Below are 13405 nucleotides of genomic sequence, written 5' to 3' on the forward strand. Positions count from 1 at the left end.
TGAAGACATTCCGGCTGCATCAGCCGCAGAAGAAGAAGTACCACAAGATCCCACTCCCCTGTTCCACCAAGAAGCAGTTCTCCAGGAGAACGTGCCTGTGACCGTCCCTCCAGCTAGTCAAGTGGAGGATGAAAATCTTGAGGCTGCCACAACCAACAATGAAGCTAATGTGGAGCCCTCCCCAGCAAAAGCTTCAGAAGACAGCGAAGCCACTGATCCCGCCACTTCTGTTCCTGAGTCTGCTGCCGGTCCCCAATTCAACTATCATGTTGAGCATAGGCCTCAGGTCCAGAAGCCAATCCCAAGACTGCCAAGGTTTCCAGGTCCTGCATCAGCACCTGGCTCCTTCAACATCAATGGCTTCAGGGCAGACAACACGTTCTTCAATAGCTCCAGGAACCCCTACTCAAGGGAAAGGATATCATCTGATCGGTTCTGGAGCTATCCTCAGCGAAGCTATTACTCTTGCATTCTTTAGAACCAAGGTCGCATCTTCCCACACAAGCGCCTTGACGTTGAAGCTATAGCTGGTCTGCCCTGTCTAGAAGAAGCGCTGGATTGCTTCAAGCAAGTGTGTCTGCTGCAGTTTGTTACTGATGAAGAGCATTGGAATGAAGAGCTGCTGCTACAATTCTATGCCACACTTCACATCAAAGGGTACAGCAGAGATCCGAAGACTTGGGTCCTAGAGTGGATGACTAGAAACATTCATCACGAAGCCAATGCATTTGACATCATTGAGCTCACTGGCTTGCCCACTCCTGGCGATCTCTTCGAGCAAGGCTGTCAGCTGCATGCTGAAGCTATTGAGAGCATCTTTCAGTGGCCAGAACCTGATATGAGTCAAATGCTCAGCATGATGAAGCCATTGCCCCAAGATGCTGCTTATCCCACAAAGTTCTTCGTTGAAGACCTTGAGTACCTACCTAGAACTATCTATCACATCATCAGGCGAACTCTCTGGCCTATCAAAGGGCACTCTCCAAATGCCAAGCTTTAGGGTGCAATGAAGACTTTGGTCTTCTATATACTTCATGGCAAATGCTTCAATGCACAGGACTTCTTCATACGCCAACTTGCTGCATCAGGCATTGATCTGTTTGGTTTGAAGTTCTACGCCCCTTGGGTCATGCGGCTAATCAAGCTACACTCCGCCATCTCGTATCAGCCCTCAGCCCGCAACCATCGGATCTTCTTGCCTGACGTGGACATGTCTACTGAAGCCATATATTCTGAGCCTGCCAAGCAACCTCTAAGTCTTCAGAATGCAGACCATCAGAGTTTTACTCAGAACGTTGAAGGCGTTGAAGCATTTTCTCGGGTGTATCCTTTGGCTGGCACTACACGTGCACCACACCCTGCTTCCACTGAAGCCACTGACAGTGCCACTGCTCCAAGACCCAAGAAGTGCACTCGTGTTCTCAACGACCGAGAGCTTCTTGTGGCTCTACATCAGAAACAGGATAGGCATCATGACTGGCTGAAGCGTCAGATGAAAAGCCTCTTGGTGGATGTTAATCGCACTCGAAATCTTGCCACCAAGAATGCTTTCGTTTCCCATGAAACCTGTCGCCGCACATGCAAAGGGCTAACGATGATGCTTTCTGAAGCTGATCTTCAAGAGGATGGCTTCACTGAGAGATTCAAGTTTGACTCCACACCTCCTCGAAGGGCTGTGCTGCTAGGAACTCCATCCCTTGAAGACTCTGAGTTCTCTTCCTCTGCTGCCACAGTGACTGCCAGAATTATTGAGGAAGAAGACGAGGTTACTTAACCGCCACCTCCTTCATCACCTCCAAGCTCTTTTGCACCGCCAAACAACACCAACAACCCTGCTACTTCACCTACTCCTCATGGGAACGAGTAGAGGCTCTATGTCGTCAAACCTTTTTGGTCATTACTGACAAAAGGGGGAGAAGCATATGAGACTGATAGTCTTCAAGCGGGTCCATATGGGCAGGTGCTTTATATTTTGCTTCGTGCTTACAACTCTCATTTTTGCTACATTTGGTTCTTATGAGTTGTAACACTTAAACTAGATGGTCATCTGCTACTTATTTGCCACCTTGTTTTGCGAAGATAAATTCCGCATGTGCGACGATAAATTCCGCACTTAGCTCATTCTGCAGACGTCCATTTTCCATTATGCATGTCATTATCTTCATATACTTTCACATGCATAGTGGATTGTCATCATAAGTTGAAGTGGATCTCCACAAGTACAACCTGCCATGTGCATTTGCATTCCAATAGCAAATTAATTAATATGCACATCTTCAGGGGGAGCCCTTGCAACTTATGAAGACAATTCCTTATCCTTTACAATTTCACAGATTATATTCCCCGTTGAAAACTTCAACTAGTTTGTCATCAATCACCAAAAAGGGGGAGATTGTAAGTGCATCTAGTGCCACCCCTAGTTGGTTTTGGAGTATTGACGACAAACCTAGTTGAGGGACTAATGTGTTTGTGAGAATTGCAGGATAACACAGGTAGAAGTCCCTCATTGATTCGGTTTTACTACCAAAGATGACCCCTAAAACTGTATGAAGACATTGAAGTCAAAGGTGGTATATGAAGATATTCACATTGAAGACTATGACAAGAGAAGACACTATATGAAGCCTATGGAGCTCGAAGACTTAGATCTTTCGTAGTTCTTTTTCTTTTGTGTTGAGTCATAGGAACCACCGTACTGTTAAGTGGGGTCCAAGAGAACCAGTCAGAATGACTGAAGTGATGCCTAAACCAAAAACCTATGTCTTCGAGTGAAGACTATGAGAGCGAATCTTGTCCAGAGTCGGACAAGTCAGCTTTGCTTGTAGCCCAAGTAAAGTTGCCGTGTGAGTTTGAAATCTGACCGTTGGGACACGTGTCAGTTCCTTAGTGACCCAGGGTCATTTCGGACAAATCAGGTCGGGTTGCCAAGTGGCTATAAATAGCCCACCCCCTACAACCATAAACGGTTGGCTGCTCAGATTGAAAGTACGACTTTTGTCATTTGAGAGCAACCCACCTCGAAGCCTTTGAGAGAGAATTCCTTGCGAGGATAAAGCCCTAACAACCAGAGCCAAAGAGAATTGGGCATCACTTAAGTCTTCTTGTCTGTGTGATCTGAAGACTTATTACACTTGAGGACTGTGCATCCTCCAGCCGGTTAGGCGTCGCGTTCTGAGCATCCAAGAGACATTGTGGATTGCCAGTGAACGAAGTCTGTGAAGGTTTGGGAGTCTACCTTGAAGACTTACCAGAGTGATTGGGCGAGGTCTATGTGACCTTAGCTCAAGGAGAATACGGTGAGGACTGGGTGTCCTGAGCTGCGTGTTCAGGACTGGGTGTCCGGGACTGTGTGTCCTAAGGTTTAAATACCTAGCCGCTCCAACCAGACGTACAGTTGTCACAGCAACTGGAACCGGTTCAACAAATCATTGTCTTCAACGAGTCACTGGTTTCATCTTCACTTCACTTTACTTACTGTTACTCCTTGTGAAGTCATTGTATGTTTGCTCTATCATTTGTCTTCACTGAGTGACTGTGTGTTCTGTTTGGCTTCACAATATCTTCCTACCTGATCCTTACTACCTAGCTGCTATTAGTCTTTGTGCTTTCACTTCATTGAATACTTGACTATGGTTTGCCTAGTGTAGTCTACCTTCCGCTGCATGGTAATAGGTTTAATTTTATCATTTGTCTTCAAAACTCCCATGTTCTGAAGACTTTCATAAAAATCGCCTATTCACCCCCCCCCCTCTAGTCGATATAACGCACTCTCACCTAGACCCATCCATTTTTTCCGGATGGAGGGAATACGTGTCAATATGTCATGCCTTTCTATTCTTCAGTACCTATTCCATCTCTCTACTGCCGCATGTTTTATAATTAAAGCACCATTCTTCTATACAAGGCATGCAAGGGGAAGACGACTATGTTAGAATATGAAGGGTTACAAACAAGGCCTTTGCAAAAGATCCAAACGCAAGGATATAATAAACCAACTCCAGTTTTTAAAGATACTGCTCCAGCACAGAGAAAACCAACTCCTACTGATAATAAGCGGATTCCAGTGGCCAAAGAACTAGTCCCCTCCAGTCCAGCAAAAATATGTCAACTCAGTTCAAAGAAGCATGTGCGTATCCTTGCATCATGAAATTTTATAGCATGCTGATCATATTTTCTACATGTTTCTTACCCATCTCTCTTTTATAAAATAAGCTTAACAGATAGAAGATTTTCTACAATGGTATCGTTTATGAGGAAAGATTCTTGCAGGAATTCTCTGTGCTCCAATGTAGATGTAAGTACCTGTTGTATATCACTATATTTTTACATCAGCATGTATTTTGTTAATCAGTGTGAAGCCAACCTTTATCTGATCTAAACTTAGTTGTAGCAAAATGTATGATTAAAGGCCACAATGTTGATTTTTGCAAGGAAAACTGCCTGGTAGTTTTGCATCCTGAGCTGCATGAGTGTACTATCTCATATCAGCGGGTTTGAATACTTTGGTTCTGAAGTGGGTTTTTTAGTGTTTTTTACTGTGTTGTCCTGTCGTATCCCTAGCTCTTACATCATATTCCCTCCGTCCGGATTAAATGTCGCAGAAATGGATAAAACTGTATGTATCTACAACTGAAATACGCCTAGACCCATCCTTTTATTTCCGGATGGAGTGAATACATGTCAGTATGTCATGCCTTTCTATTCTTCAGTACCTATTCCATCTCTGTTGTAGCATGTTTTATAACTGAATCACCATTCTTCTATATAAGGCATGCAAGGGGAAGATGACTATGTTAGAATCTGAAGGGTTACAAACCAGGTCTTTGCAAAAGATCCAAACGCCAGGAGATAATAAACCAACTCCATTTTTCATAGATACTGCTCCAGCACAGAGAAACCTAACTCCCACTGATAATAAGAAGATTCCAGTGGCCAAAGATCTAGGCCGCTCCAGTCCAGCAAAAGAATGTCAACTCCATTCTAAGAAGCGTGTGCGTATCCTCGCATCATGAAATTTTATAGCATTCTGATCATATTTTCTACATGTTTCTTACCCGTCTCTCTTTTAGAAAATAAGGTTAAACGATACAAGACTTCCTCCATTGGGATCGTATTCAAGGAAAATATCTTGCGGGAATTCTCTGTGCTCCAGTGCTGATGTAAGTACCTGTTCTATATCACTATATTTTTACATCAGCATGTATTTTGTTAATCGGCCTGAATCTAACCTTTATCTGATCTAAAATTAGTTGTAGCAAAATGTTAAAGGCGCCAATGTTGATTTTTGTAAGGAAAACTGCCTGGTAGTTTTGCGTACTGAGCTGCATGAATGTGCTATCTCATATCATGCACATTACTGAATTGTAGTGCTTCTCTGGTTGCCCATTCATTCATTGTGTCAATGTTGCTTTCGTATTTCCTTACCTGGCTGATGATAGCTGTGCCATATTGTGTTAATTTGGTGTAGGCTAGTTGCCCAAATGTTCGTTGCTTTCCTATTATCTGACCTGGCCAATGATAGCAATGCTAGTGTGTTAATTTTGTGCAGGCTGCTGAAGATAAGAAGACAAACTCTGAAAACAGCAAGGCAACCCCATTGTTTCTTTCCAGTAAATCTAGGCCAATTAATATGGCAATAACTCATGATTAATTTGTTTGGTTTCTATCCTAATTTATGTTATGATGAAGTGGTCAAGAGACTCTCCACTATCAATAATACAAGCCTGCCAAAATCGCCATCTGAATCTGTTCAGTATCCTCTGTCTCGAATGTGACAGAATAAATGTATGTTTGTGAACCAATTAATGGCTGAAGCAATGATGGAAATGGTGGATGAATCAGAGGTGCAGAGTCATGCAACACAACAACTGATCAATGTTTTCAGAGACAGTGTGGCAAAGCAGCAAGAACTTGCCCACATGCTTATGGGTGTCATCTGTGCTGAGGTTGCAGATTGTGACGTTGTAGATGGTTAGGTTCTGCTCATTTATTTGCACTGGCATCAATCTTTGATTGCCCAGTGGATGTAATTTCCTGTAATATATTCTGGATGTGCAACATTATTCCCTGTATGCCATACCTTTGCTCGTCGTAATGGGCTCAAATTATCTAATTTGGCCTAAATACATGAACGAACTTTAGTGGGCCCATTAAGTTGATGGGTTGTTACTAGGCCGAAAGTTAATGGTCGGCCCTCTTACCTCCCAGGTCGTTAACAGGCCGACATCGAAGCGGGCAACAGGTGGCCCCAATTTATGTCACGGGCCGTTAACAGGCCGTTACTATGTTTGGGCTACATATGGCCCAACTATACTGTAGGCCTTTAGCAGGCCGAAAGAGACAGCAGGCTTGTATTGGACCATGAAGAGCATTGGCCGCTAAGAGGCCGAAAGTCAGGTCGTATTGTAAACGGCCCAACTGTGTTGTGGGCCTTTAGCAGGCCGAAAGAGAAACCGGGCTAGTATTGGACCATGAAGGGCATGGGTCGTTAAGAGGCCAAAACTAAGGTCCGACTACAAATGGCCCAACTCATTTATGGTCCGTCAATAGGATGAAAGGCAAACAGGGCCAGGAATTGTCCCAACACTTAAATGGGTCGCTAAAAGGCCAAAACTCAGGTCCGACTACAATTGGCCCAACTGATTTATGGGCCGTCAACAGGCTGAAAGTGACATCGGGCCAGAAATTGGCCCAACACTTAAATGGGCCACTAAAAGGCCAAAACTCAGGTCCGACTACAAATGGCCCATCAGATTTATGGGCCGTCAACTGGCTGAAAGACACACCGGGCCGAAAATTAGCCCAACATTTAAATGGGTCGCTAAAAGGCCGAAAGATGTACATCCTGAAAATTGGCCCATCCATTAAATGGGTCGTTAACAGGCTGAAATCTCGTCGGGCCGATATTGAGCCCAAATATATAGCGGGCTGTTAAGGGCTCGAACTGACGATGGGCTGCAATGGTGTCAAATCTTTAACGGGCCGAATTGGCACATCTCGTATGGGCCGTGGGCATAAATGGACCTGACACAAGTAGGCCTTATATGGGCCGGCCTGCTAATTTTTACTGAGCTGGCCTTTTTCACCAGAATGGGCCACTATTGGGCCGTGCCACGTGTCGACCTATCATAGGCGCCTCCTGTCCAATGAGTGGATGACATCTGTCCCAGCGATGATCCGACACGTGTTTCCTCTAGCCAATGATGATTTTACACATGGAAAATCCCCATTGGTCGGGGCTGTTAACGGGTTATCGGATCCAAAACCCGACCCGATAGTGAAAGTGCGTTATATCGACTAGAGGGGGGGTGAATAGGCGATTTTTATGAAAGTCTTCAAAACATGGAAGTTATGAAGAAAAACAATAGAAATAAACCTATTACCATGCAGCGGAAGGTAGACTACACTAAGCAAACCATAGTCAAGTATTCAATGGAGTGAAAGCACAATGACTAATAGCAGCAATGTAGTAAGGATCAGGTAGGAAGATATTATGAAGCCAAACAGAACACGCAGTCACTCAGTGAAGACAAAAGATAGTGCAATCATACAATGACTTCACAAGGACAAACAGTAAGTAAATGGAAGGGAAGGATGAAACTAGTGACTCATTGAAGACAATGATTTGTTGGACCAGTTCCAGTTGTTGTGACAACTGTACGTCTGGTTAGGGCGGCTAGGTATTTAAACCTGAGGACACACAGTCCCGGACACCCAGTCCTGAACACGCAGCTCAGGACACCCAGTCCTCACCGTATTCCCCTTGAGCTAAGGTCACACAGACCTCGCCCAATCACTCAGGTAAGTCTTCAAGGTAGACTCCCAAACCTTCACAGACTTCGTTCACCGGCAATCCACAATGTCTCTTGGATGCTCAGAACGCGACGCCTAACCGGCTGGAGGATTCACAGTCCTCAAGTGTAATAAGTCTTCAGATCACACAGACAAGAAGACTTAAGTGATGCCTAACACTCTTTTGCTCTGGGTGGTTAGGGCTTTATCCTGGCAAGGAATTCTCTCTCAAAGGCTTCGAGGTGGGTTGCTCTCAAACGACAAAAGCCGTACTCTAACTCCGAGAAGCCAACCGTTTATGGTTGTAGGGGGTGGCTATTTATAGCCACTAGGCAACCCGACCTGATTTGTCCGAAATGACCCTGGGTCACTAAGGAACTGACACGTGTTCCAACGGTCAGATTTCATACACACACGGCAACTTTACTTGGGCTACAAGCAAAGCTGACTTGTCCGACTCTGGACAAGATTCGCTCTCATAGTCTTCACTCGAAGACATATGTTTTGGTTAAGCATCACTTCAGTCATTCTGACTGGTTCTCTTGGACCCCACTTAACAGTACGGTGGTTCCTATGACTCAATAAAGAAGAAAAAGAACTACAAAAGATCTAAGTCTTCGAGCTCCATAGGCTTCATGCGATGTCTTCTCTTGTCATAATCTTCAATGTGAGTATCTTCACATACCACCTTTGACATCAATGTCTTCATACATTTTTAGGGGTCATCTCTGGTAGGAAAACCGAATCAATGAGGGACATCAACCTGTGTTATCCTGCAATTCTCACAAACACATTAGTCCCTCAACTAGGTTTGTCGTCAATACTCCAAAACCAACTTGGGGTGGCACTAGATGCACTTACAATCTCCCCCTTTTTGGTGATTGATGACAAACTAGTTGAAGTTTTCAACAGGGAATATAATATGTGAAATTGTAAAGGATAAGGAATTGTCTTCATAAGTTGCAAGGGCTCCCCCTGAAGATGTGCATATAAGTAATTTGCTTTTGGAATGCAAATGCACATGGCAGGTTGTACTTGTGGAGCTCCTCTTCAACTTATGATGACAATTCATTATGCATGTGAAGATATGTGAAGATAATGACATGCATAATGGAAAATGGACGTCTGCAAAATGATCTAAGTGCGGATTTTATCGTTGCACATGCAGAATTTATCATAGCATCACAAAGTGGCAAATAAGCAGCATACGACCATTGAGTTTAAGTGTTACAACTCAAAGAACCAAATGTATCAAAACGAGAGTTGTAAACACGAAGCAAAATATAAAGCACCCGCCCATATGGACCTGCTTGAAGACTATCAAACTCATATGCTTCTCCCCCTTTTGTCAGTAAGGACCAAAAAGGTTTGAAGACATAGAGCATCTACTCGTTCCCATGAAGAGTAGGTGAAGCAGCAGGGTCGTCGGTGGTGTTCGGCGGTGCAGAAGAACTGGGAGCAGTGTCGAAGCGTGCTGAAGGAGGTGGCGGTGAAGTGGCATCGTCTTCATCCTCGATCACTCTGCCATTCACAGTTGCAGCAGAGGAAGAGAACTCAGAGTCTTCAAGAGATGGAGTGCGTCGCAGCACTGCCCTTCGAGGAGGTGTGGAGTCAAACTTGAAGCATTCAGAGAAGCCATCCTCTTGAAGATCATCTTCAGAGCACATCAGCGTCAGCCCCTTCCATATGCGTCGAGAGGTTTCATGGGCAACAAAAGCATTCTTGGTGGCAAGATTGCGAATGCGGTTGACATCCACCAAGAGGCTTTGCATTTGACGCTTTAGCCAGTCATGATGCCTATCCTGTTTCTGATGAAGAGCCACCAAAAGCTCTCGGTCATTAAGAACACGAGTGCGCTTCTTGGGTCGTTGGGCAGTTGTGCTGTCGGTGGCTTCAGTAAGGGCAGGATGTGGTGCACGTGTAGTTCCAGCCAAAGGATACACATGAGTGACTGCTTCAACTCCTTCAATGTTCTGAGAAAAACTTTGATGCTCCGCATTCTGAAGACTTTGAGGTTCCTTGGCAGGCTCAGGATAGATGGCTTCAATAGACATATCCACATCAGGTAGAAAGATCCGATGATTGTGAGCAGATGGCTGATATGAGATAGCGGAGTGAAGTTTGATCAGCCGCATTACCCATGGGGCGTAGAACTTCAAGCCAAAAGGATCAGAGCCTGATGCAGCAAGTTGGCGAATGAAGAAGTCCTGTGCATTGAAGCATTTGCCATGAAGAATATAGAAGACCAAAGTCTTCATTGCACCTTCCAGCTTGGCATGTGGAGAGTGTCCTTTGATGGGCCAGAGAGTTCGCCTTATGATGTGATAAATAGTCCTTGGCAGATACTCTAGATCTTCAACAAAGAACTCTTTGGGATATGCAGCATCTTGGGGCAATGGCTTCATCATACTGAGCATCTGACTCATGTTAGGTTCAGGATTCTGAAAGATGCTCTCCACAGCTTCACTGTGAAGTTGACAGCCAGATTCGTAGAGATCGCCAGGAGTGGGTAGACCAGTGAGCTCAATGATGTCAAAGGCTTTGGCTTCGTGATGAACGTTTCCTGTCATCCACTCCAGGACCCAAGTCTTCGGATCTCTGTTGTACCCGCGGATGTGAAGTGTGGCATAGAATTGGAGCAGCAACTCTTCATTCCAATGCTCTTGATCGGTGATGAATGGCAGCAATCCAACCTCTTTGAAGCAATCCAGAGCTTCTTCCAGACAGGGCAGACCAGTTATTGCTTCAATGTCAAGACACTTGTGTGGGAAGATGCAACCTTGATTGTATAGAATGCAGGAGTAATATCTTCGCTGCGGATAGCTCCAGAACCGATTAGATGATATTCTTTCCCTTGAGTAGGGGTTCCTGGAGCTATTGAAGAATCTGTTGTCTGCTCTGAAGCCATTGACACTGAAGGATCTAGGTGCTGATGCAGGACCTGGAAACCTGGGCAATCTTGGGATTGGCTTCTGTACCTAAGGCCTGTGCTCAACATGATAGTCGAACTGAGGACCAGCAGCAGGCGCAGGAACAGAAGTAGTGGGATCAGTGGCTTCGCTGAATTCTGGTGCTTGGGTTGGTGAAGGCTCCACATTAGCTTCAGCCATGACAGCGCCAGTTGCTTCATTTGTGTTGGTGGTGGCATCCTCAAGATTTTCAACCTCCACTTGACGAGTTGGAGGGTCGGTCACGGTCACGTTCTCCTCGAGAACAGCTTCTTGGTGGGACGGGGGAGTAGTAGCTTTTGGTGCTTATTCTTCATCGGCTGATGCAGCCGGAATGTCTTCAGCAGCTTTAGCTTCAGACTCAGAGACTGGAGGCCTTGGTCCTTTGCAAAGCCTGCGCAACGCTGGCGACGCCTGTGGAGTTGGAGTTGGCTGGGCCTCAAAGTCTTCTTCCTCTTGTGGGCGATCAGCCCATGATGCATCCTGAGCAATTGGCGTCAGAGGACGACCAATGCTGATGAGTTCGCTGTGTGTTAGCACAGGCGATGATACCTATTGGTGCTCGAGCTGAGGAAGGACTGCATCATCTTCAACATGGTCATGGTGACCAATGTCTTCAGCAGCGATGGGATCACCTGCTGGAAAGTCTTCAGCTTCATGAGCCTCTGTGAAAGCAAGCTCATGGACAGTCAGTTGACGTTCTTGCGGTTCAGCGTCAGGGTGAACCATGGAGATGGGTTCAACAATCAAGGGCTCTGTGGGAGCAGCCCGTTCCTTCTTGGTCTTCCTCTTCTTCTTGGAGGGGCAGTAGCAGAGGCTTCAGGATGTTTCCTCTTCCTGGCTTCAGCCTCAGCAGTCCTCGTCTTCTTCAGCTCTGAAGCGGTTGACCGGGCCTTTGGCTTCGAGCCAGTCATGCTAGTTGGGAAGACAATGGGATCTGCTTCCTGCCTTGGTGCGTTGGGTTTGGCCACAATGGGCTTCTTCTTCTGCTTAGCAGCCATCCTGGGATCAATGCCCGGACGCCCAAGGGCCTTGCGCTTCTCAGCCTCGTTGTAGCCTTGCACACACTTGTCAGCCAGGCTCTTCATGCGCTCCCGAGAACCCTGAGCTTCTGCGAGTTTCTTCAGAAAGGCTTCTTTGACCTCGTGCAGCATAATCTTGAAGTTTTTCACCTCTTGCACGCTGAGCTTGGCCATCTGCTTCTTGAACTGAGGCTTTTCATAGTCAATCTTTTGCTTCAGTTTGACGATGCGCTGAGCGAGAGCTAGCTCTGAAGCAATGGCGCCATGGAAGGTGACACTGAGGCCAATGGGTAGTCAGATCAATGGCATCGTTGCGCAGAATGGCAGCAGCTGTCAGCTCTTGGCCGGTGTGTGGCAGAGGCATCTTGACCTTCTGGGGCTTGGAGATGCGTGACAAATCTTCAGACTGCACACTGTCTTCAGGAGGTGCAGTTGCCAATGGCTTCGCTCGTGAGATTTTTGGTACAGAGGCAGGCTTGGAAGCTTTTGGCTGCTTCAGTTTCTTTGGCTTCGGCACTGCAGGCACTTCATCTGAGTCAGCGTCATCTGTAGGCTCATTTACAGCAGTCCCTTGAACCACTATATGGGTGATGAGACCTTCAAGGTTGTAGAAGGGCCCAAGAAGATTGGGTTCAGCTTCGCGAGTTCCATTGGCACGGGGAGCAGAGGGACCAGGGTTGAAGTCTAATCCCAAAGACTTCTTGTTCTGCTTCGCTGAGTTCTTGGCAAACTGGAAGTTGCGCTTGAACAGATTGTCGTCGCGGCACCATAGTAGCAACGATGGGTGTGCATCTGCAGGCTGTGGCCCGCGGACCATGCAGGGATAGAAGCCTTGTTCAATGGCTTCTTCTCTAGACCGGGGTTGAAGATTCTTGTATAGGATGTCTCCCCATGGTCTCTTGATGGCATTTTTCTCAGCATATTCTTGGGTCACAAACCGGTATTTGAACCATTGTTCTACCCAATATCTTCAAATCCACTGGATTCGGGTCTTGCACTGATTATAATCCTCTTCAGGATCTGTCTTCTAAAGTTCTGAGAGGTCATCAGACAAATCTCTTGATGTTCCGCCATGACGCTGTCTGCCTCCCTTCCTTGCAGCTTTCTCTGAAGCCATGAATTTTAACCTGAAAGGCTTCAGTATGTTCAAAGGCTTCAAGGGCTTTTGTTTGCTGGACAAACAAGAACTAGCTTCGGGAGAATTTATATGATGCTGTAAGAATTCTGCAAATGAATGTAGACTATGAGAACCAAGGGATTCTCCCACGGACATGTACCTATGACAGCATTAAGGTGCGAGGGAAGGGGAAGAGGTCATATGCATTCTCAGAAGATTTTGAAGATAAATCAGTTTAGAAGACATTGACCTCATCGTGCGAAGACATTCACTCATAGATAAGGAGTTGGTTCCAGATTTGTACGAATCCATGGATCAGTACAAGTGAGGAATCTAACTACTTTGTGAAGTACAAGTGAATATACTAGGCATATTATGAGATGCAGTATGTAAGAGATCCAACTTGTGTGAACAGAAACTGCTTGTGGTAGAAAGTGACGAAGCTATAGGATCAAAGGGGCTGTAAAAAGGAAGTTTTATTTACCACACGAAGAACTGCTAGACGGAGTGGAAGAGGAGGCCGAGCA

Source organism: Triticum urartu, chromosome 7, assembly GCF_003073215.2.
Source record: "Triticum urartu cultivar G1812 chromosome 7, Tu2.1, whole genome shotgun sequence".
Lineage (NCBI taxonomy): Eukaryota > Viridiplantae > Streptophyta > Magnoliopsida > Poales > Poaceae > Triticum > Triticum urartu.